Source organism: Nicotiana tabacum, chromosome 15 (genome assembly GCF_000715075.1).
Source record: "Nicotiana tabacum cultivar K326 chromosome 15, ASM71507v2, whole genome shotgun sequence".
NCBI classification, from domain to species: domain Eukaryota; kingdom Viridiplantae; phylum Streptophyta; class Magnoliopsida; order Solanales; family Solanaceae; genus Nicotiana; species Nicotiana tabacum.
Genome location: NC_134094.1, coordinates 9,205,523 through 9,228,438, shown reverse-complemented (window position 1 = coordinate 9,228,438; position 22,916 = coordinate 9,205,523).

Below are 22,916 nucleotides of genomic sequence, written 5' to 3'. Positions count from 1 at the left end.
TTTCATTTACAGGGCTCAAACCTAGAAGCAAATTCAGAATTTAAACTCGTTGGATTTAATCTTTAATTCTTATAGTATTGTGGTGTATTTTTAAAATTATGGATCTAAAATTTAATATTTGTTGGATATTTTAATAATTTTCTACTGTATGCTTCGTATAGAAAATATTGCACTTTGTTCAACTCGGTAAATAAAGCGATATTCGTCTCCGCTCGAACTAAAGACATTTGGTTAAGAGCAAAAAGATCACACCCATTTTACCATATCCCTCGTATGGCTTAATATGCAATTGTTGTTTGTTGATCCAATTAATGCACTTTTATCTACCTATACTTATCAACTAAACCTTTCTAACGGGTGAAAATCATTTTGATTATCCAAGTTTATCTTAAAAATTAAATTCCTCCTCCAATATTAAACAATAAATATTTTGCTCCTCCTATCATATACATTGTCTACAATCATATACATTGTCTACAAATATGTACTAATATTTTAGAATTTTATTATAAAATCTAATTTTATTTTTATGGTACTCCGCCATGTTTTATTCGATTGATATTAACAAGATCTTTTACTCTAGTATTTTAATTCTGCCTATTTCTGTCATTATTCAAATTCAATAAATTATATATGATTGATTATCATTTTTTATTTTTTAAATTTTTTTAAAAAATAATTTTTTCTATATGTAAACTTATAACATAAGTTAAGGTAACTTAAAAAATAATTTTTCTATATGTAAATTTATAACATAAATTAAGATAATAGCGTGATATTAAAAAAGTAAAAAACAAATTCGACAAGGCGGTTGCTTTTTTGAGAGGGAACATGTGCCAGCGGGGCCTTGGAGTTTGATTATATTCGGGAACAAGTCAGAGTAAGTGACTCTCAACAATGGTCCAAGTAGGTACAAATTAAAGTGCGGTGCCTAAGGATTTCGAGTCAGTGGTATGGTTAGGCCATCTCATTAGAGACATCAACCACAATCACAATTTCAATTACAATTTCCAGCATAATCACCACCATGTGTGCGACATGACATCCAATCACGACCCGATCGACTAGGCCATCTCACCACAATGCCGTGTGGATAGACATCATCCTTTTCTATCAATCAATCTCATCCCAATTAAAGGGAGTAATTTTAACATATCAATCTCATCCCAAATAAGGGGAATGATCACAATCCACTCCTACACTGGCATGTATAGTTTCGGGGGTATGTTATTTCAACCTACCCTTCCTCGGTGACTATCGATACTCTCAAAAATATTATTTTTGTTTTTTCACACAAAGGTAACATAGTTACAAATGTATTTACCTCATCATATTTCATAATGTATGAATCTCCACTAGTATTTTCAACCAATAACAATAACAATATTCCCTTGTCTCTTTTGGCCATTCACAAGATTCTTTATTCAAGGCACGGTGGCCGTATTTGATATTCCACACTTTTATTTCTTCCCTCTCATGTATCATCATCATAAGTATCAGCATATATAATATTCCGAAAATCACAACTTTAAGTTCATTAGAAATGAAGAATTTAAGCACAATAGATTTCTTTCCAAGAATAGAGTAAAATGATTGGCAATCGATGCGCAAGTTAAAATCATAAACAAGTAACACACCATTTATTCTTGAAATACTTTTCCCCAAAAGGGACAATACATAATTTTCACTCACGAATATATAAGAAGGCAAAACACATTAAAAATACTCACAAAGCATAGCATTAGTTAAAACAGTCACATATGGGCATGACTTGAGTACATAAGCTTTTAGGCAAATTCTATTTTTGAAATAATTTTGGAAAAGTTGAATCAAAGCTCATTTCGTAATATTTCTCACATCATCTTATTTCATTGACACCATTAGCCATAAGTATAACTTTCCACACTCTATATCCTCAATTCACTTATTTCACTTCCAACCATCTTTATAGATTATCAACAATAAGGCATTTCCAATCAAAACTTTAGGTACACATATGAGCAATTAAGAGTCTTAAGCATATTGAGATTTTCTCACACAATTTGGCATCATAACCTTCATTTGAAACACGACTAAAAGACATAGCATTTTAATACACATATCATTCTTGAACACATTCCCAAAGGATAACGTAATGTGATAGGTACATTCGAAACACGTTTTGAATACATAATTCTCGACACTTTAATAAATTCGGGACAATCGAATTTATTGGGAACAACCCGGAACATAGAATAAGGAACTTGAGCCAACCATACTTGAAACTTACAAGAACATCATGGAATTCAATTCTAAGAGAGTAGTTTAGCCAACATACCTCAAATTCGTCCCTCAATGATACTACAACGATCCACTATACTAAGTAACTTCAATCTACAATAACAACATCTAATGGAACCAATATTAGTAACAAATTCCATAATTTAGGCCATTTAGGCATTTTATCAAATACCTAGTAGGCATGAATCTCTACACCTCTTAACCATAGAATTAGATCACCCAACTACTACCATTTACCAGAAATTTATCACACCATCATTCTTAAATAATTCATAACTTCCAACATCACATACATGACTCATCCATCCACACCCAACCAACAAAATTCCATCAAATAATCACCTTTCAAACTCTACAATGATTATATATTTAAATTGAGAACTTATGGCTTCCAATCACCATACTATAAGTTATAATACTTAATTAATACTCATATTCCCAAAATATATCCATACATGTAAGTCTAAGGGTATAGGATTACCTTTTGGAAGAAATCTTGCAAAACCCTCCTTTGAGTTCTTGAAGAAATTTCTTGAACATCTATGTATTTTATGGAGGATTGAGCTGGTTTTAGGTGGAATTGATGGAATGAAACACAAAATTAGTAGGGATTACTCACCTTGAAGATGGGGGGAGTTGGAGGTCTTGAGAGAGTAGAGAAAAACCCCAAAATTCGGCCAAGAGAAATGGGGTAAAATGAACCCCGAATGAGTATATAGTGTTTCAAGTGCCACATGTGGTGTGGGGATGGATGGTCATGTATGGGATAGCGCCCCATGCTACCCTGGGCGCTGGCAATGGGAAAGCGTTTCTATTTCGCCCGAAAATGGGCATAACTTTCTCATATGATGTCTGAATTCGACGATTCTTTTTGCTATGGCTCCGTAATTTCCATACGGATCCTATGATTTAGTCAAAACTGAATTTGGAGCTCCTTTTCTTAATGTGATACCACTTATACTCGAAGAAATGACGTCTAAACATCCTCGAAATATCCAAATTACATTTCGGGCATACGTCCGAGTCCAAAATCACCATCCGGACCTAACAGAATCATCAAAACAACGTTCTAAGGACGAATACAAAATAATTCAAACTTGGTCATAATACATCATATGAAGCTACTTAATACTTCAAATAGTTGAAAGGAGAATAAATGTTCAAAATGACAAGTCGTGTCGTTAAAATTACACACGATTTCATAAGAGTATTTTATAGAAATGCTGAGGCGTACAACCCGATCCATCATAATATTGCCGAACCATAGATACATCTATTTTATTGCCGAGGTGAACGGCATGCTCTCATGAGAGTGTGGTACATAATCCTGCCGAGGCGTATGACCCGATCCATCATAATGTGCGCACTGTCGAGGGTCGAACGACACGAACCATAGATGTATCTATCATGTCGTGGCAAACAGACCGATCCTATTAGAATAAGAAGGTTTGACGAGTCTTTGACCCCACTCATGAATAATCATGTGAGTTATAGATTTTTAAGGGAACTTTTCGATGAGAACGTATAACGCGGGAGAATTTTGTAAGGAGAGTACAATTAATCTGCAGCTTATCATGAAGCCCGTCAAATCTCTACAATAGCAAGTTTATCCCTCTACGTAAGTGTAGTCTTAAGTCATAATGTAAAATAAAAGAATTTAATAGGCAAGACACAACTCAAATAGTACAGTTATAGCATGGCGGGAACCTAAGTCTACCCGAACAAAACATGAATCTAGCTACATACGGACTCTCGTCACCATGTGTGTACGTAGCCCCCGCAACAAGTAGCACATAACAAACACATCACCTAGGTGTAGTTTCCCCTCACAGAGTTAGATAAGAGACTTATCTCACTTTGAAGTTTCATAACCGGCTCCAAAGCTTGTTTAACACATCAAACTGATGCACGTCGATCCAAAGCTAGTCAAACAAGGTGCAAACCAATAAAAATATACTCTAATACCCATAATTAATCAATTTAAACAATTCCCAATTCCGCTCGAAACGTCGATAAAGACAATCCTCGGACCCACGTGCCCGAATTCCGAAAGTTTTCAAAGATAATCATTACCCATAACATTACGAACTCAAATATATAATTCATTCTTAATTCCATTTCCAAAATCGTGGTCAAAATTCAAAAATTATAAATTCTAGGTCTTCTAACAAAAATTCCAATTTCTACAAATTCCCATGCTTAAATCTATATATAAACAATGTATTTAACTCACAATGTAAAAAAAGCACTTATCCCATAATAGTTGATGAAGATGACACTCCAAAGGTGCTCCAAAATCGGCTCATATAGACGAAATGAAGTGCAATTGAGCCAAACCCTCGTTTTAAAGAAACACATTGCCCAGCCCGACCTTCGCACCTACGGTCCAATAGCCGCTCTTGAGGAAAATCCATCACAGGTGATGCTTTAACTCAACCCAGTAGCCTCCGCTTTTGCGGCCCAAATAGCGCTTTTGCGCTCATGTACCTGCGTGCCAAAGACCGCTCCTACGGCCCCATGCCTTCTTGGCCAAATCCACTTCTGCGATCTCCCATCCGTATCTATGGCTTCGCATGTGCAGACATTTCCTCACACTTGCTCTCCTGCCCAGCTCGCCCATAACCTCTTATGTGACCCTCTTGGCTACTTCTGCGGCTCCGCACCTGCGGCCAAAACCTCACAGGTGTGGTTACACCAGATGCCAGCTCCTTCAGCATTTCTCCCCATTCCAAACTCGATCCGTTTTCAATCGGATTCGCACCCAAGGCCCCCGAGACCTCGTCTAAACATACAAACACATCCCAAAGTACAATACGAACTTAGTCTAAGCCTTATACCACGTCAAACAACATCAAAATCATGAATTACGCCTCAAATCAAACTTATAAATTCCAAATTTCCAAATTCTATATCTTGTACCAAAACATATTAAATCAATCCGGAATGACTTCAAATTTTACACACGAGTCATAAATAACATAACAAAGCTATTCCAAGGCTCGGAATCCCAAATGAATATCGATAACATTAAAATCCACTTCAAGTCAAACTTAAGAACTTCTTAAACTTTTAAAATACCAACCTTCCATAATAAGCGTTGAAATGCTCTCGGGTGATCCGATACACAACCCGAATATACGCCCAAGTCCGAAATTATCATAAGAACCTATTGGAATCTTCAAATACTGATTCCGAGGTGGTTTACTCAAAAGTCAAATCTTTGCCAATTCTTCCAACTTAAAGCTTCCGAAATTAGAATTTTGTTTTCTTTCCTAATCAATCACGAACTTCCCAAAATTCGATTCCGACCATACGTACAAGTCATAATACCTGAAGTGAAGCTACTCAAGGCCTCAAACCGCCGAATGACGTGCTAGAGGTCAAAACAACCGCTCGGGTCATTACATGTATATATGTATACACACACACACACACACACACACACACACACACACACACACACACACATATATATATATATATATATATATATATATATATATATATATATATATATATATATATATATATATATATATATATATATATATATATATATATATATATATATATATATATATATATATATATATATGACTATATGTTGTTGTTGCTACAACTTAAGTTTTAATATAGCACTATATCTTATAACATTATACATTTTGTTTTTAAATGTGTTATAGCGTGTTGGATGCCAATACTTAGACTCGATCGCTCCAACATTAAAAATCAATATATATTTAATTTACTAAGGTCGTCAGTACGCCCGAAGTTGGTTGGTTTAGCCAAGATCCAAATTATAGGTGCTATTTAATATTTAATTATTTTTGTACGTATATACATACACACACACATACACGTGTATATATATATATATATATACACACACTCCAATCGTGTGATTTGACCGAGTATATGTTGTTGTTGCTACAACTTAAGTTTTAATATAGCACTACATCTTATAACACTATACATTTTGTTTTTAAATGTGTTATAGCTGATACTTAGACTCGATCGCTCCAACATTAATTATAGGTACTATATAATATATAATTAATTGTGTATGTATATATTCATGCACAAACACACACATATTGATTATATATATATATATATATATATATATATATATATATATATATATATATATATATATATATATATATAACGACCCGATCAGTCGTTTTGAGCTCTAGCGCGTCATTCAGCGGTTTGAGACCCTGAGTAGCTTCACTTCAGGTATTATGACTTGTACGCGTGGTCGGAATTTAATTTCTGGAAGCTCGTAGTTGAAATGGAACGAAAATTCTAATTTCGGAAGCTTTAAGTTGGAGAAATTGACTAAAGTGTAATTTTTGAGTAGACGACCTCGGAATCGGGATTTGAAGGTTCCAACAGGTTCGTATGATGATTTTGGACTTAGGCGTATTTCCGGATCGGGTTTTGGATGACCCGGGAGCATTTCGACGTATGTTGTGGAAGGTTGGCATTTTGGAAGAATTTCATAAATTTGAGTTGAAGTGCATTTCAATGATATCGATGTCTGTTTGGGATTCCAAGACTAGGAATAGATCTATATGATGATTCTGGTCTTAGGAGCACGATCGGAAGTGGATTTGGAGGTCCGTGTGTCATTTTGGGGTCTTTTGGCGAAAGTTGGAACTTTTAAGGGTTTTGAGAAGTTTGACCGAAAGTGGAATTTTTTGATATCAGGGTCGGATTCCGATTCCGAAAGTTGGAGTAGGTCCGTAATGTCAATTATGACTTGTGCGCAAAATTTGAGGTCAATCGGACGTGATTTGGTAAGTTTCGGCATCGATTGTAGAAGTTGAAGTTTCAAAGTTCACTAAGTTTGAATTGTAGGGTGATTCGTATTTTTAGCATTATTTGATGTGATTTAAATTATTTGATGTGATTTAAAGTCCCGACTAAGTCCGTGATGTGTTTTGGGACGTGTTGGTATATTTGGTTGAGGTCCTGAGGACCTCAGGTGGATTCCGGAGGGTTAATGAATCGAGTTTGGACTTGGATGAAATGCTAAGGCAGCTGATACACGGGGCAATCGCACCTGTGTGAAAAGGGCCGTAGGTGCGAGCCACGAGTCGCAGGTGCGAAGGAGAGGAGGCTGGTCAGTAAACACAGGTGGGAACATTTGGGAGCACCTACGAAGGCGCAGGTGCGAAGTGGGAAACGCAGGAGCAGGCGATGGGCATAGGTGCGGTGCATGGACCGCAGATGCGCTACATGGAGCGCAAATGCAGGAACGTTGGGCTGAGCTTTAACCGCACCTGCGATGGAATTTCCGTAGGTGCGGAGCCGCAGAAGCGGCTAGTGGACCGCAGATGCGAAAGGCATCTCGGAAGAAGGGTTCTTTTAAAATCGGGATTTGGCCCATTTTCTCTCATTTTTCATCTGGTTGGGGTGATTTTGGAGAGCTTCAAGGGGATAGTTTCATCAAGCATCGTAAAGTAAGTGATTCCCACTCATTATAGGTTAAATACATGGATTCTATGAGAATTTAAGCATGAAAATTGGTAAAATTTGTGGAATTTTTGGTAGAAAACCTAAAACTTTTATTTTTGGATTTTGACCACGAAATTAGACGTGAAACTTGGAATAAATTATATATTTGAGTTTGTGGTGATATGGGTAAGGTTTATCTTCAAACATTTTCGACATCCGGGTACGTGGGCCCGATGGTGATTTTATCGACTTTTCAAGCGGAGTTAGGAATTGTTATAAATTGGATTATAATAAGTATTAGAGTGTGTATTTATGGATTTGTACGTTTATTGACTAGTTTTGGAGCGTTGAGCATCGGTTTAAGTTATTGGAAGGGCTTGGGAACCGGTGATGGAACTTTGGAGCGAGGTAAATCTTCTTTCTAACCTTGTAAGAGGGAATTTACCCCATTGGTGAACTTAATTAATATGTGTTGTTATTCGTGGGGGCTATGTACTCACGAAGTGACAAGAGTCCGTACGTAGCTACTATTCTTGTTTATTTTCGGGAAGATTTTTAGGTTTACACCATGCTTTATGGACACCGTTATTTGATTATATTTATTAATTGTATCAAATGGAACTAAGTCATGAATTTTAAGGATTTAAAAGCTTCAAGTTGAATTGTCTTTATTTTGAAAAGAATCAAGAAAGAGTTATGATTTATTGATAATTTATATTTGACTGCGTCGCAAGTATGATCCGTGAGCGGGGTATTTATTTCTACTACTCTCATGGGAGCAGGTAGTTCGCCTTGTCAGGTTAATAGATGCATCTATGGTTCGTGCCATTCGACCCTCGGCAATGCACAATTTATATTTATGTTGGATCGGGCAGAACGTCCTTGGTGAAATTTTGTGCGTGATAATAGAACTGAAAGTCTTATTTTTTTAATTGGTATAAATTCTTTATTTGAAAGATCATTTGTAATGAATGAAGGGATTTGGGTTCTTAAATATGGTGATTAATTGTTCAGTTATTTCTTGTTCTGAGTTTTATTGTTATATATATCATGCTTAATTAGAATTTCATATTATCATATTGTTGGCCCTTAGTAAGTGTCGAAGTCGACCCCTCGTCACTACTTCTTTGAGGTTAGGCGGGATACTTACTGGGTACGCGTTGATTTACGTACTCATGCTATACTTGTTGCATATTTTTGTGCAGGTACATATATGTTTAGCGGCCTTGTGGGCGTAGAGGCACGGTTATTACGGGGACTTAGGTGAGCTGCATTCCACGTTACGAGTCCGCAGCCAGCAGAGTCTCCTTCAGAGTATTTATATTTTTCTGTCCGATTTGTATTTTGGACAGATGTTATATTTTATTTTATATTCCTAGTTGATGCTCATGCACTTGTGACACCGGGTTTTGGGCGATTATGGGTTGCACTGTATTGAAATTTTTAAAGATATTATTATTTATTTTCTAAACTCCATATTTTTCCATTTAATTGAAGGAAATATGATTTTAGAAATATTAAAAATGAGAACCAAATTAAGTATTTATTTTTTTGGCTTGCCTGACAGTGGTGTCCGGCGCCATCACATCCTTTAATGGATTTTGAATCATGACAACATGATATTAGAGCACTAGGTTCATTTAGGTTTCACGAGTCATGGCGAGTCTAGTAGAATCTTGTGGATCGGTACGGAGACTTCTGTACTTATCTTCGAGAGGCTACAGAACTATTAGGAGCACTTCCATTCTTGATTCCTCATCGTGCGATTCGATCCTTTGAGGCTTACGCCTTCATTCCCTTCATATTCAGTCTTATGCGACGTGAAGCGCTTGTTAAAAATTGGGAATCAAGGAATTTTAATGGTACTACAGATGTGGTGCAAGATGTTTCTTCCTGCGTATTTGATTGGGCTATTGTCGTCGCCTCGCGAAAGGTCGTTCTGCCGTTGCAGCACAATGTCAGCATTACCTAAGGTTTTGAGATTTGGTATTGATTGTTATGATGATTCATGTGTTGCTATCGCATCGTGTTTGTGTAATGGTAGGATGCTTGTCTATGCGTCGAAGCAGTGAATGACTTAGAAAAGAGGTTTACTCAATGCATGATTAAGAGATCTAGTATTTTATTTCCGACGAAGGAAAGGCAATCGGACTATGAATGTCCAGGTTTGGATTGACGGAGTAACGAGACTTGGTATTTCGAGCATGGTGGAATTTTCATCTGTGATGGGGTGTCGTCGCCCTGGATTGAATGTGTTAAGTTCGCCGGTGTTATAGTCTCCATCAATTTGCCTTCGGGCAGGGTGGTGTGAAACAGTTTTGGGGAAGAGGCTGTCATAGATCGCAGTGTACTGCGGTTCAGGACTTAATCGGTGGTCCGGGTGTTGAGGGCTCAAGGAAGATGATCTTCGAAAAAGTTTAAAGTTGGTAGAGATCTATTGGTTCAAGTGCTACAGAGATAGATATTGAGTTAAGGCAACAACTGGGCGGCAAAGGATGAGGTAAGACATGTGGGGGGTGTCTTGCGGTGGTTAAATTTCTAGAAGGCCAAGTGTGAGAAACAGAAGTTGGGTAGTTGCTTAAAGGAGAGGGTTTGACCAAAGTGGGAGAGTGGCAGAGTAGCAAATTGGTTCGGTGGTAGGATGACTATACGCCTTGGGAAAGGTTTAGAGTGATTTGGAACTCATGGTGGACAGTGACTAAGTCTACGAACTTAATTTGGGATATTGGCTGCTATACGGAGAAGGGTTGGATACAACGAAAAAAAATTGCATGATATGAAGAAGGATACAACATGACTTTGGATTGGAATGTATCGTCGCACGTTTAGTTGATGTCAATGGGGAGTGAACGGGCTTGTACGGCTGGTGAATGAGCATGGGCTCGAGATGGTTTAAGGATTTCATAGTAATTGTACTCGGTGCAGCGTTGTTGGAAGATGTCGGCATGGAATTTCCACAGGTGGGTAATTTCTGACGAGCAGGTTAATTGTTGCGTGGTGTTGATGAAACTCCTACGAAGAATTTTACTGGCTATCCGGTAAGAGGTTGAATATGTAAATGTGGCTAGTGATTCAAGGCATTCATGAAATGGTTAACAGGAAGATTTCGAGGAATTTGGCGGGACGATTGCGCAAGGTCATGTCAGTAAGGAAGATGGAATCTTGGTAGGTTCCAGAATTATGCAATGGTAGCTTCAAGCTAAGTGGGAGAGCCCCACTGTCTAGGATTGGATCGCATGGTTATCTACTTGTGAGGTTTCTGGTTATCGGCATGTTGGTGGGATATTACGACTAAATAAAGAGAACATCAATGGTGATTTGAGCCAAGGATTTGAGGAATGTGTTCTACAATTGGTCTTATCGATTCATGTTCAGGCTTTGCGAAGACTTAGAGTATATGCTTTGCATAGATGTGATTTATAAGGAAAGTGATTCAGTCGGGTGCTTCTTTGAGAGGGTGTTCATGTGCTATCAAAGCCTTATGGTTTGATTATATTCGGGACCAAGTAAGATTGGGCGACTCTCAACAACGGCCCTAGTGAATTCAAAAGTTAAAGTGCGGTGTCTAAGGATTTCGAGTCAATAGTATGGTTAAGTATTGAGCAGTTGCAGTGGATTATAAAAGGGGCTTGGAGTGCTCTATGTTATCTTCGGTATGCAGTGTAGCAGTGGAAGAATGGGAGAAAATAACTTCGGAATCATAGGGAAATTATCAGAATGAGTGTACCCATTGAAGATGCGAATATGCACACAAGGAAAGTATGTGATGGTTCATTGGTTTTAAGACAGCATGGTCTCATGAAATAAGGTCACTCCGGATAAGTGCGGATTTGAGTTCATGATATTTTGAATGGGGCTATTATTATTTCTAGGGCAAGTCCCGAGTAAAGTAGAAGAAGTGGCTCGGTTGGTAATGGTTGAATCAGCACGGTTATGGCAGTGACCAATTTATCTAGCGTGAAGTTATACATGTGGTGTGTAGTTATACACTTGGGCTTGAGCACCACCACAACTTGGTTGATTTGGGAGGTATTCGATTCGTATGGCTTTGTGGTGTAAAGAGATTTCCGGAAGAGTTATGGTGGTTTAGACCACTACTTGAGGTTTGTATTTTCTAAGGTTATAGGAATTCAGTCGCATGTCGCTATGGTTCTCCTGAAATAAATTAAGTGAAAGGTTTCTATATGATGAAGTGTGCACCCTATTAGTGGTTCAGGAGTTATGATGAAATTCTTGTACATTTGCGTATTGGCATGATTAGGTGCAGGAGGTAGCATGGGAATCAAAAGTCGGGGATCAAGGTTGCCATTTAGTGTTGGCAGGAATATCACAAGCTCGGATGAGCGAGAAAGGACTCAGATGGTTAGAGTCAGCTGGTATTGTCTTTGGCATCACCGGAGATCAGTATCTTGTATGGGGTCTTTGCGTACTGATTGTGGATCCTTGATTGCTTTACAGCATTTGTGTGGCCGGTGGCATGGATGTGCAGACTCGTTTCCTGGTATGGAAGGTCGTGGGAGCGTGTTCCGCGGGAAGATTGTATAAGTGTGACATGTAATCACTTAATTGATTGAATATTTAAAACCAAGTGTGGAGATTTTTGGTACTATCGCTAAGGTGAGAATTTATGCCTAAAGGACGCTCAGTTTGTTTGGTTGTGGATTGTGGAAGTGTGTTCTGGATTTGACGGTTGTTCTTGTGTGCCATGGGAAAAAGGGGCTATTGTGGATCCTTGAAAGGTTATTAGCCCTGTGCAGTACGATCAGAATCTGCTTGAGGTCCGTCGATGGATCTAAATGTGAATGTGGGCTCTATGTCAAGCCGGATGTGTTCATTGTAGCATAACGTTATTTTCGGAGGGTTCTTCGGACCTTGGAGGTTATTTCTGTTGTCGTCCCTTCAGTGTAGTCTCTATTGTGACATGTGGGTTGTGAGGCGGTTTGATTATTCGCACTCATATTGAGATCCCGTATAGTTTGTGGTGTTGTATGAGCAGTATGGCTCTCGAGATGCAGGTCATTTATCGCACCTTAGTCGTGCTTGAGTTTTGTAGCTTATGGCACTACCCGTCTCCTCAGGATTTGTATTATGCACTTAGCGTGCTTATGGTTGATATTCGGGCAATTCGTGAGTATGAGCGTTACGGCTCGAGGTATGTTTTCCTTAGATTATTATGTGTGGACCGGGTGGCACTCCGCCACGGGTACGTTGTTTGGATTGGGTGGCACACCGCCATGGGTATCATGGTTGGATCTTGTTGCACGCCGCAATGGTATCATGTGTGGATCGGGTTGCACGCCGCAACAATGTGATGTTGAGTACAGTTCCATATACCTATTCTTGTGTGTTTTGCTTCTCTGTTCTTGGGGAAGGTTCATAACACCTTTTCGGTTGTTTAATTAGTTACGTGGGTTGAGTAGTTCTTTCCAGAGTTAGTTTCCTTATATACCACATTCGAGTTTATGGATTGTTAGTACATGGTGGCATCATATGAAATCTTTGGTAGTATTTGTGGTTTCTTATTGCCGGAACGACTTGTACTGGGTGAGACGAGAATTTTGGACCTGGGATCAATGCGATCATATTTATATGAAGCATATTAAAGAGTAAATATTGTTAATCAGTCCAGAATGAGATAATGGTTCTTGTCGGGAGGAGAGACTCCATAAATTGTGATTCGGCAGATGTCTATGAGTTCTATACTTTTTCTCTGTCGTGACATTTCGAGAATTGGAACTAGACTTATATGTGTCATGCAGTGTGTTGTGAGCATCAGATTCTTGGGATTTCGGCTATTGTCGTCAGAGGATGTTAATATGGTCATGTGAATAATGCGGTGCATGGTGTGAATTCAATGAGAGTATACAATCATGTACTGATACATCGTGTAGTGATTGAAACGGTGTTCGTATGTTGGAAGCAGGCCTAGTAGAGAATCTCGGATGTTGGAATTTGGCTCTAAGGCTTATTCGCCTAAATAAAGGGGAGAATCTTCAGATTGCTCGAGCTAATGTGCTCAACTGAGTTGTGGTAGCACGGGTAGGTGCACGAGGTGCTAAATAATGATTTCGGACAACTCTAGAGCAGTTCTTAGCACGTTCACAGACAAACATATGTTTAAGTGGGAGAGAATGTAACGACCCGAACGGTCGTTTTTAGCTCTAGGACGTCATTCAGCAGTTTGAGACCCTGAGCAGCTTCACTTCAGGTATTATTACTTGTACGCGTGGTCGGAATTTAATTTCGGGAAGCTCGGAGTTCATTTGGAAAGAAAATTCTAATTTCGGAAGCCTTAAGTTGAAAAAATTGACTAAAGTGTGATTTTTGAGTAGACGACCTTGGAATCGAGATTTGAAGGTTCCAACAGGTTCGTTTGATGATTTTGGACTTAGGCGTATGTCCGGATCAGGTTTTGGATGACCCGGGAGCATTTTCAGCGCCTATTGTAGAAGGATGGCATTTTGGAAGAATTTCATATATTTAAGTTGAAGTGCATTTCAATGATATCGACATCTGTTTGGGATTCCGAGTCAGGGAATAGCTCCGTATGATGATTACGGTCTTAGGAGCGCGTCCAGAAGTGGATTTGGAGGTCCGTAGGTCATTTAAGGGTCTTTTGACGAAAGTTGGAACTTTGAAGGGTTTTGAGAAGTTTGACCGGAAGTGAACTTTTTTTATATCGGGGTCGTATTCCGATTCCGGAAGTTGGAGTAGGTCCGTAATGTCAATTATGACTTATGCGCAAAATTTGAGGTCAATCGGACGTGATTTGATAGGTTTCGGCATCGATTGTAGAAGTTGAAGTTTCAAAGTTCACTAAGTTTGAATTGGAGGGTGATTCATGTTTTTAGCGTTGTTTGGTGTGATTTAAAGTCTCGACTAAGTTCGTGATGTGTTTTGGTACATGTTGGTATATTTGGTTGAGGTCCCGAGGGCCTCGGGTGGATTCCGCATGGTTAACGGATCGAGTTTGGACTTGGATGAAATGTTGAGGCAGTTGATACCTCGTGCAATCGCACCTACGTGAAAAGGGCCGTAGGAGCGAGCCACGAGTCGCAGGTGCAAAGGAGAGAAGGCTGGTCAGTAACTGCAGGTGTGGAACATTTGGGCGCACCTGCGAATGCGCAGGTGCAAAGTGGGCAACGCAGGTGCGAAGTGGGCAATGTAGGAGTAGGCGATGGGCGCAGGTGCGGCGCATGGAACGCAGAAACGGACGCGCAGATGAGCTACATGGAGTGCAGATGCGGGAACATTGGGCTAAGCTTGAACTGCACCTGCGATGGAATTTCCATAGGTGCGAAGCCGCAGAAGCGGCTAGTGGACCGCAGATGCGAAAGTCATCTCGGAAGAAGGGTTCTTTTAAAATCGGGATTTGGCCCATTTTCTCTCATTTTTCATCTGGTTGGGGTGATTTTGGAGAGCTTCAAGGGGATAGTTTCATCAAGCATCGTAAGGTAAGTGATACCCATTTATTATAGGTTAAATACATGGATTCTATGAGGATTTAAGCATGAAAATTGATAGAAATTGTAGAATTTTTGGTAGAAAACTTAAAAAATTTATTGTTTGATTTTGACCACGAAATTGGACGTGGAACTTGGAATAAATTATATATTTGAGTTTATGGTGATATGGGTAAGGTTTATCTTCGAAAATTTTCGGAATCCGGGCACATGGGCCCGAGGGTGATTTTATCAACTTTTCAAGCGAAGTTAGGAATTGTTATAAATTGGATTATAATAAGTATTAGAGTGTGTATTTATGGATATGCACGTTTATTGACTAGTTAGAGCGTTGGGCATCGGTTTGAGTTATTGGAAGGGCTTGGGAGCCGGTGATGAAATTTCAGAGCGAGGTAAGTCTCATTTCTAACCTTGTAAGAGGGAATTTACCCTATATGTGAACTTAATTAATATGTGTTGTTATTCATGGGGGCTACGTACGCACGAAGTGACGAGAGTCTGTACGTAGCTACTATTTTTGTTTATGTCCGGGTAGTTTTTAGGTTTACACCATGCTTTGTGGACACCATTATTTGATTATATTTGTTAATTGTATCAAATGGAACTAAGTCAAGGATTTTAACGATTTAAAAGCTTCAAGTTGAATTGTCTTTATTTTGAAAAAAAATCAAGAAAGAGTTATGATTTATTGATAATATATATTTGACTGCGTCGCAAGTATGATCCGTGAGCGGTGTAGTTTTTTCTACTACTCTCATAGGAGCTGGTCGTTCGCCTAGACAGGTTAATAGATGCATCTATGGTTTGTGCCGTTCGACCCTCATCAGTGCACAGTTTACATTTATGTTAGATCGGACCGAACATCCTCGGTGGAATTTTGTGCGTGATAATAGAACTGGAAGTCTTTTTTTTAATTGGTATAAATTCTTTATTTGAAAGATCATTTATTTTAAATGAAGGAAGGGATTTGGGTTCTTAAATATGGTGATGAATTATTCAGTTATTTCATGTTCTGAGTTTTATTGTTCTATATATCATGCTTAATTAGAATTTCATATTATCATATTGTTGGCCCTTAGTAAGTGTCGAAGTCGACCCCTCGTCACTACTTCTTCGAGGTTAGGCGGGATACGTAGTGGGTACGCGTTGATTTATGTACTCATGCTACACTTGTTGCACATTTTTGTGCAGGTGCATATATGTCTAGTGGCCTTGTGGGCATAGAGGCGCGGTTATTATAGGTACTTAAGTGAGCTGCATTCCGCGTTACGATTCCGCAGCCAGCAGAGTCTCCTTCAGAGTATTTATATTTTCCTGTCTAATTTATATTCCGGACAGATGTTGTATTTTATTTTATATTCCTAGTTGATACTCATGCACTTGTGACATCGAATTTTGGGCGATTATGGGTTGCACTGTATTGAAATTTTTAAAGATATTATTATTTATTTTGTAAACTCCATCTTTTACCATTTAATTGAAGGAAATATGACTTCAGAAATATTAAAAATGAGAACCAAATTAAGTATTTATTTTTTTGGCTTGCCTGACAGTGGTGTCCGGCGCCATCACATCTTTTTTATATATATATATATATATATATATATATATATATATATATATATATATATATATATATATATATATATACACACACACACACACACACACACACACACACACACACACGTGTGATTTGACCGAGTATATATTGTTGTTACAACTTAAGATTTAATATCGCACTACATCTTATAGCACTATACATTTTGTTTTTAAATGTGTTATAACGTGTTTGATATCGATTCTGTGTCAATTGATCCACTGATGAAGTATCCGAGCAAAGTACTAATAATTATATAAGGTGATCGAGAATAAAATATTTAAGACTGTGTCGATTGTACACATCTTGGAGCATCTAGTCACTTAAACTCCAGGATTTATTTTCTTATTTAGCCACCGATCAAGCATTCGAGTATGAACAGTTGAGAATAAATCATCAACGCTAGTCGTCATATGTATGTAAGTGTAAATTATCATAAATAAAATAGAATCATACACTCTATTAGAATCTATTACACGTATACGGATATGAAGTATAATTTATACGAAAGCACACGGGGTGATAAATATTATATATATAATTAATCGAGTTTAATTGATATAGTCGTTGTATCCAACATTCTATGATATATATATATATATATATATATATATATATATATATATATATATATATATATATATATATATATATTGTAATAACAATAATTTATAAGTGGTTGACTATTTTTGACCACTAATACCGACCGAAATCGGTCGGTATATTCATAATAATTTTAAAAACTTATTTTGGTAATGAGAAAAAAATAATTGAGCCTGGGCGGGAAAAACTAAATCAACATTTCCGATCGAATTTGGTCGGTATACTTGAAATATTTTAATTAAACTTTTTTTTTTGTAGATAATATGCAAATCTGACCATGGCTTGGTCAAATATTGACCAATTTTCGACTGAAATATTTATGTGTCATATAAAGCAATGTTTCTTTATTGTGGGACCACTTTTTCCCACCGAAAGTGGTCGGTATAGTTTAGTAAAAAAATTTATTTGACTTTTGCGACCGATCTAGTTATTTTTCGACCGATTTCGGTCGGTTTCTTCTTCCAACCGATTTTGTCACGACCCAAAATTCACTATAGGTCATGATGGCGCCTGACGCTGCCGTCAGGCAAGCCAACGGTGATTTACCAAGTTAATTACTCATTTTAGTATTTAAAAATAATAATTTTTCCTTAATTGAACAGTATAAAATAGAATTTACCGAGTAAATAAAAATATTTACACGACCCACAATAATGAATAACCTGAAGGAACCCCCAAAATCCGGTATCACAAGTGCATGAGTATTTTTTAAGAAGCACAACAACAATACAACATTTGTCCAGGATATAAATAAGACAAGATAAAATAATTAGTACAATGGAAACTCGGTGGACTGCGATGCGTAACCAGGGTTGCAGCTAATGTAAAGTCTCCTCAACAGATGTGCTTACGCGCCAAGATGATCACCCAATGAACCTGTCAGATTCTGCACATTTAGTGCAGAAGTGCAGCATGAGTACGTAAATCAACGCGTACCCAGTAAGTATCTAGCCTAACCCCGAAGAAGTAGTGACGAGGAGCCGACATCGACACTTACTAGAGGTCCAAATAAATAACATGATAAATCATAACAGATGTGATGTGCACAGCAATAGTGGAGTAAGTCTACACTTTCCCAGAACATGACAAGTGTCAATACCCAATGAATAGGAAGTACCATGAAATGCCGGGCATCAGTAGAAAGATTAGCTCGTAAATATTCGGGCTACTAGCAATATAACGCACGATGCAGCCGAGGTCCTTCGGCCCGATCCAGAATAACATATACACTGCCGAGGGACGTGCGACACGATCCATAGATGCATCTATATACTGCCGAGGCGTTCAGCCCGCTCCACAAGAAAATGAAGGAAGTTACCGAATTACGAGGCACATATTTACAATACAGCACATGAGCACAAAATGAATTTAATCTTTACCATTTCTCAAATAACTCGCCCACAACTCAACATGTTAAGGCTTAGCCTAGTGTACATATATTTACTTCTGAATCAATTTCAATTATAACTTCAATTGATTAAGCCAGCAGAATGAGTTCAAGTAATTCAAATATTTCATGATAAGATCCTAAGTCTACCCGGACATAAATATGCTTTAGCTACGTACGGAGTCTCGTCACCTCGTGCATACGTATCACTCATAACTAGTAGCACATAATAATAAATATCAACTAGGGGGTAGTTTCCCCCTCACAAGGTTAGACGGGAGACTTACCTCGCTCCGAAGTCCCATAAACGGCTCCAAAGCCTCTCTAACACCTCAAACCGATGCTCGTCAATCCAAAACTAGTCAAACAATGTGCAAACCAATCAAAATATACTCTAATACCCATAATTTATCAATTCAAACAATTCCCTACTCCTCTCTAAAAGTCAATAAAGTCGACCCTTGGGGCCACGTGCCCGGATTCCTAAAATTTTCGAAGATAAACTTGACCTATAATACCACGAACTAAAATATATAACCTATACCAAATTCTATGTTCAATTTCGTGGTCAAAATCCAAAAATGCCAATTTCTAGATTTTCTACGAAAATTCTAAATTTCTAGAAATTTTCATGCTTAAATCCATGTATAACCCATGTATTTAACTTGTAATAGGTGGGAATCACTTGCCTTGTGTTTCTTGATGAAAATCTCCCCTTGAAGCTCTCCAAAATCGCCCCAACCAAGTAAAAATGAGAGAATGGGCCGAATCCCTCTTTTAAAAGAACACACTGCCCAGACGACTTTCCGTACCTGCGATCATCTTAGCCGCTTCTGCGGCGAAACCCACGCTTTTGCGAAGTTGTGCCCAACAGCTCTGCCTGCTTCTGCATTCTAGGCACCGCATTTGCGCTCCCGCAGGTATGGGAATTGCTTCATACATGCGGCTTCTGCCCTGATCACCTCCAATCGCTTCTGCAACGCCTCGCCCGCAGGTGTGGTTCCGCTTCTGCAGACACTCAACCGCATTTGCGGTCTAGCCTTCTGACGAGCACAAAACACATACTTAAATTGTGCTCGCTAGTCAAAGATAGTATGGTAAAATTATCGTCTCCACATGGATTCGATTTAAACAGTATTCTCGTAGTTCGTAGCTCAATTTCTATCCAGGAGGATCAACAATGGAGATTTATAAAATTAAGAATTAAAACTAAATAAGAACCTAAACTATTGACTAATGACAATCGCAACAAAGGTAAGCAAGGAAGTTATCAATGGGAGAAAACATGGGCTGATAAGATAGGTGCAAGATAATTGTTCGGGATCTAACTCTAGATAATTCACTACTAATTTTCAAGTGAGTCTCTCGAATTCATTTAATTATCAGTTCAATTGTTTAGTAGAAACTCCTCTCTCGATTAAGTCTCAACCTCACAACATGAACCAATTTAAGCTCGGTGAAGATATGCAAGAATTGGTAATGTATTGGTATTTAGGAGAACCTCTTTCGATTATCCTCCTAACTAGGTTTAATCAAGGATTCAACTAGCCTCTTTCGATTACTTAGAAGAATCTATGAACTCAACCAACAATGTAGTGCAAATATATCACAAGTTATGCCTCTTTCGATTACAAGAACAAGTGAACATAGATGCAACAATTAAATCTTCCTAAAACGATTCAAATACATAAAAATAGAGTTATAATCCACAAACAACCATCAATACACCAAATCCATCAAAACCCAAAAGGTTCTACACTATAGACATGGAGAAGTTCTTCACAAATAAAATAAAAGTAGAGGACAATATAAATACAATCCAAACCCGGATTTGAGTGAGGAAGGAAGGATGAAATTCTTGTGCTCTTACTTCTCCTTCTTCTCCTAAGCTTCCCTAGGTCTAAGGTATGTCAAAAGTGTATCAAAATGGTGTTTTAGGGTATTTAATCCGCCCCCAAAGCAAATCCCGGATGAAACTACCCTTTCTTAGCGAAATGGGGCTTTTCCCGGACAGGACATGCGCGACCGCGCACCTGGTATCGCACTTTGCACACCATTCTGCCCCAAGTGCGTGCCCAGTGCGCGACCGCGCACTTGGTCGCGTACCTGGGTTGTATAACTTGGGAATTTGGGAAAGTGTAAAACATGAAAATTGTAGCCCAAATGGATTTCCGAGCGAAAGGTTATGTGCATTTTACTGGACAATGCGCAGTATGCCTGCTCGATTCTTCGTTTCATTCCACTATCATCCGTTGATCCCCGAACTTGATCCCGACTTAATCCTTGGGCTTTTACTTAGACTTCAAAGCTCCAAAATAACATGAATTCATGCCACAACATCTACATAGCTCGAAATTACTCGTACAGGACATAAAACACACAATAAGTGTAAAATACGCCTAATTAAAGCTCAACATAAGTAAAGTGCAGTGAATTAGAGTGCAATAAGCGACTAAAACACAGGATTATAGCCTACCATCAACTTCCTCCAGCAAAATCCGCATCTGCACTTGCTTATCTGCTTCTGCGGAATCATATCTGCGCCTTGTTTCCATTGGCCAAAACCAGCATTCCTCAACTTCAAATTTTGATCTGAATCCCGTCCGAAACTCACACGAGGCCCCCGAGACCCCGTCCAATCATACCAACCAGTCCCAATATATGACACGAACCTGATCAAGGCCTCAAATCACGTAAAACAACATCAAAACTACGAATCGACGACCAAAATTCTTCTTAAAACATTTCAACGTCCAAATTTCGACGAACGTGTCCGAACCATACCAAAACATTCTGGAATGACGCTAAATATTGTGTACAGGTCATGAATCACAATACTAGCCCATTCCAAGGCTCGTAATCCCAGACGAATATCGATAACACCAAAGCCTACTTCGAACCAAACGTAGGAAATTCTTAAGCCTTAAAAATGCTAACTTTCCATAACAAGCGCCGAAATGCTCCCGAAATTATCATACGTCCTATTGGAACCTTTAAATCCTGATCCCGAGGTCGTTTATTGAAAAGACAAACCTTAGGCAATTTTTCCAACTTAAAGCTTCTAAAATTAAAAATTTCTTTCCAAATCAATACCGAACTTTCCGAAATTCAATTCCGACCACACGTACAAATCATAATACCTTAAGTGAAGCTACTCAAGGTCTCAAATTGTTGAACGACGCACTAAAGCTCAAAACAATTGATCGGGTAGTTACAGATTTCGGTCAGTATGGGTTGGACGGATTTTGGAAGATTTCCAGTAGTGTAATACGAATTCACGCCGCATAAAGTTCACTAAAAGCATAGGTATATCCAGAATTTTAAAAGCATAGGTGCATCAGAAGCGCTAGATACCGAAGTTTCCGAGAGAGTGCCTAAGAAATGTATTTTTGGTTTAGGAATCTTAATAGTCAAAACAAAGACTAAAGAAACAGAAGGGGAAAAAACGTGTAACCAACAAAAACAAAAGAAAAAAATTAAACAGAGAAAGTCTGTTTAATTAGAAAAGCGACAGGGGAACGAGGATTTAACCTTATTAATTAAAATGTAATTTAAAAGAAGGAAGAGTACGGGGATCAAACCCAGACTAAAAAGTAGAAAGTGCACCTCCTTACTAATTCACTAAAGTACTTATTTGATTTTGAATTTACCCATGTTAATTTAAGTGTTATTTGAGCTGAATTCACCAGTATTATATATAATTTAGAGAGAAAAGAATAGGTTCATGTGAATCCATTCCCTCCAATGTGTATTCTTTTCCACATATTCTAAAGTAATTTTATGCCACTAGAGTTCGAACCATAAAATTTATCACTGATAATGATACTTGTATCAGAATAAACTGTCACATCACACCCTTCGAAATGCAGTTCTTCATCGAACTATATGTGAACACGGAATTTTTCGTGCACAACTCTATTCCTTTTATTCTACTTTAGTTTTCCATTCACACTAAAACGTCAATCTTAACTTTTATGACAGATTTTTCATGCACTTTCAAGTCTTTGTACACCCCATCTTATCTCATCCTATCTGATTAAGACTTAAAGATTTGTCTTATATTAATCAACTTTTTTTTTTGTTTATCTTTCCTTTTCTAATCATTTTCTTCTCTTTGGAC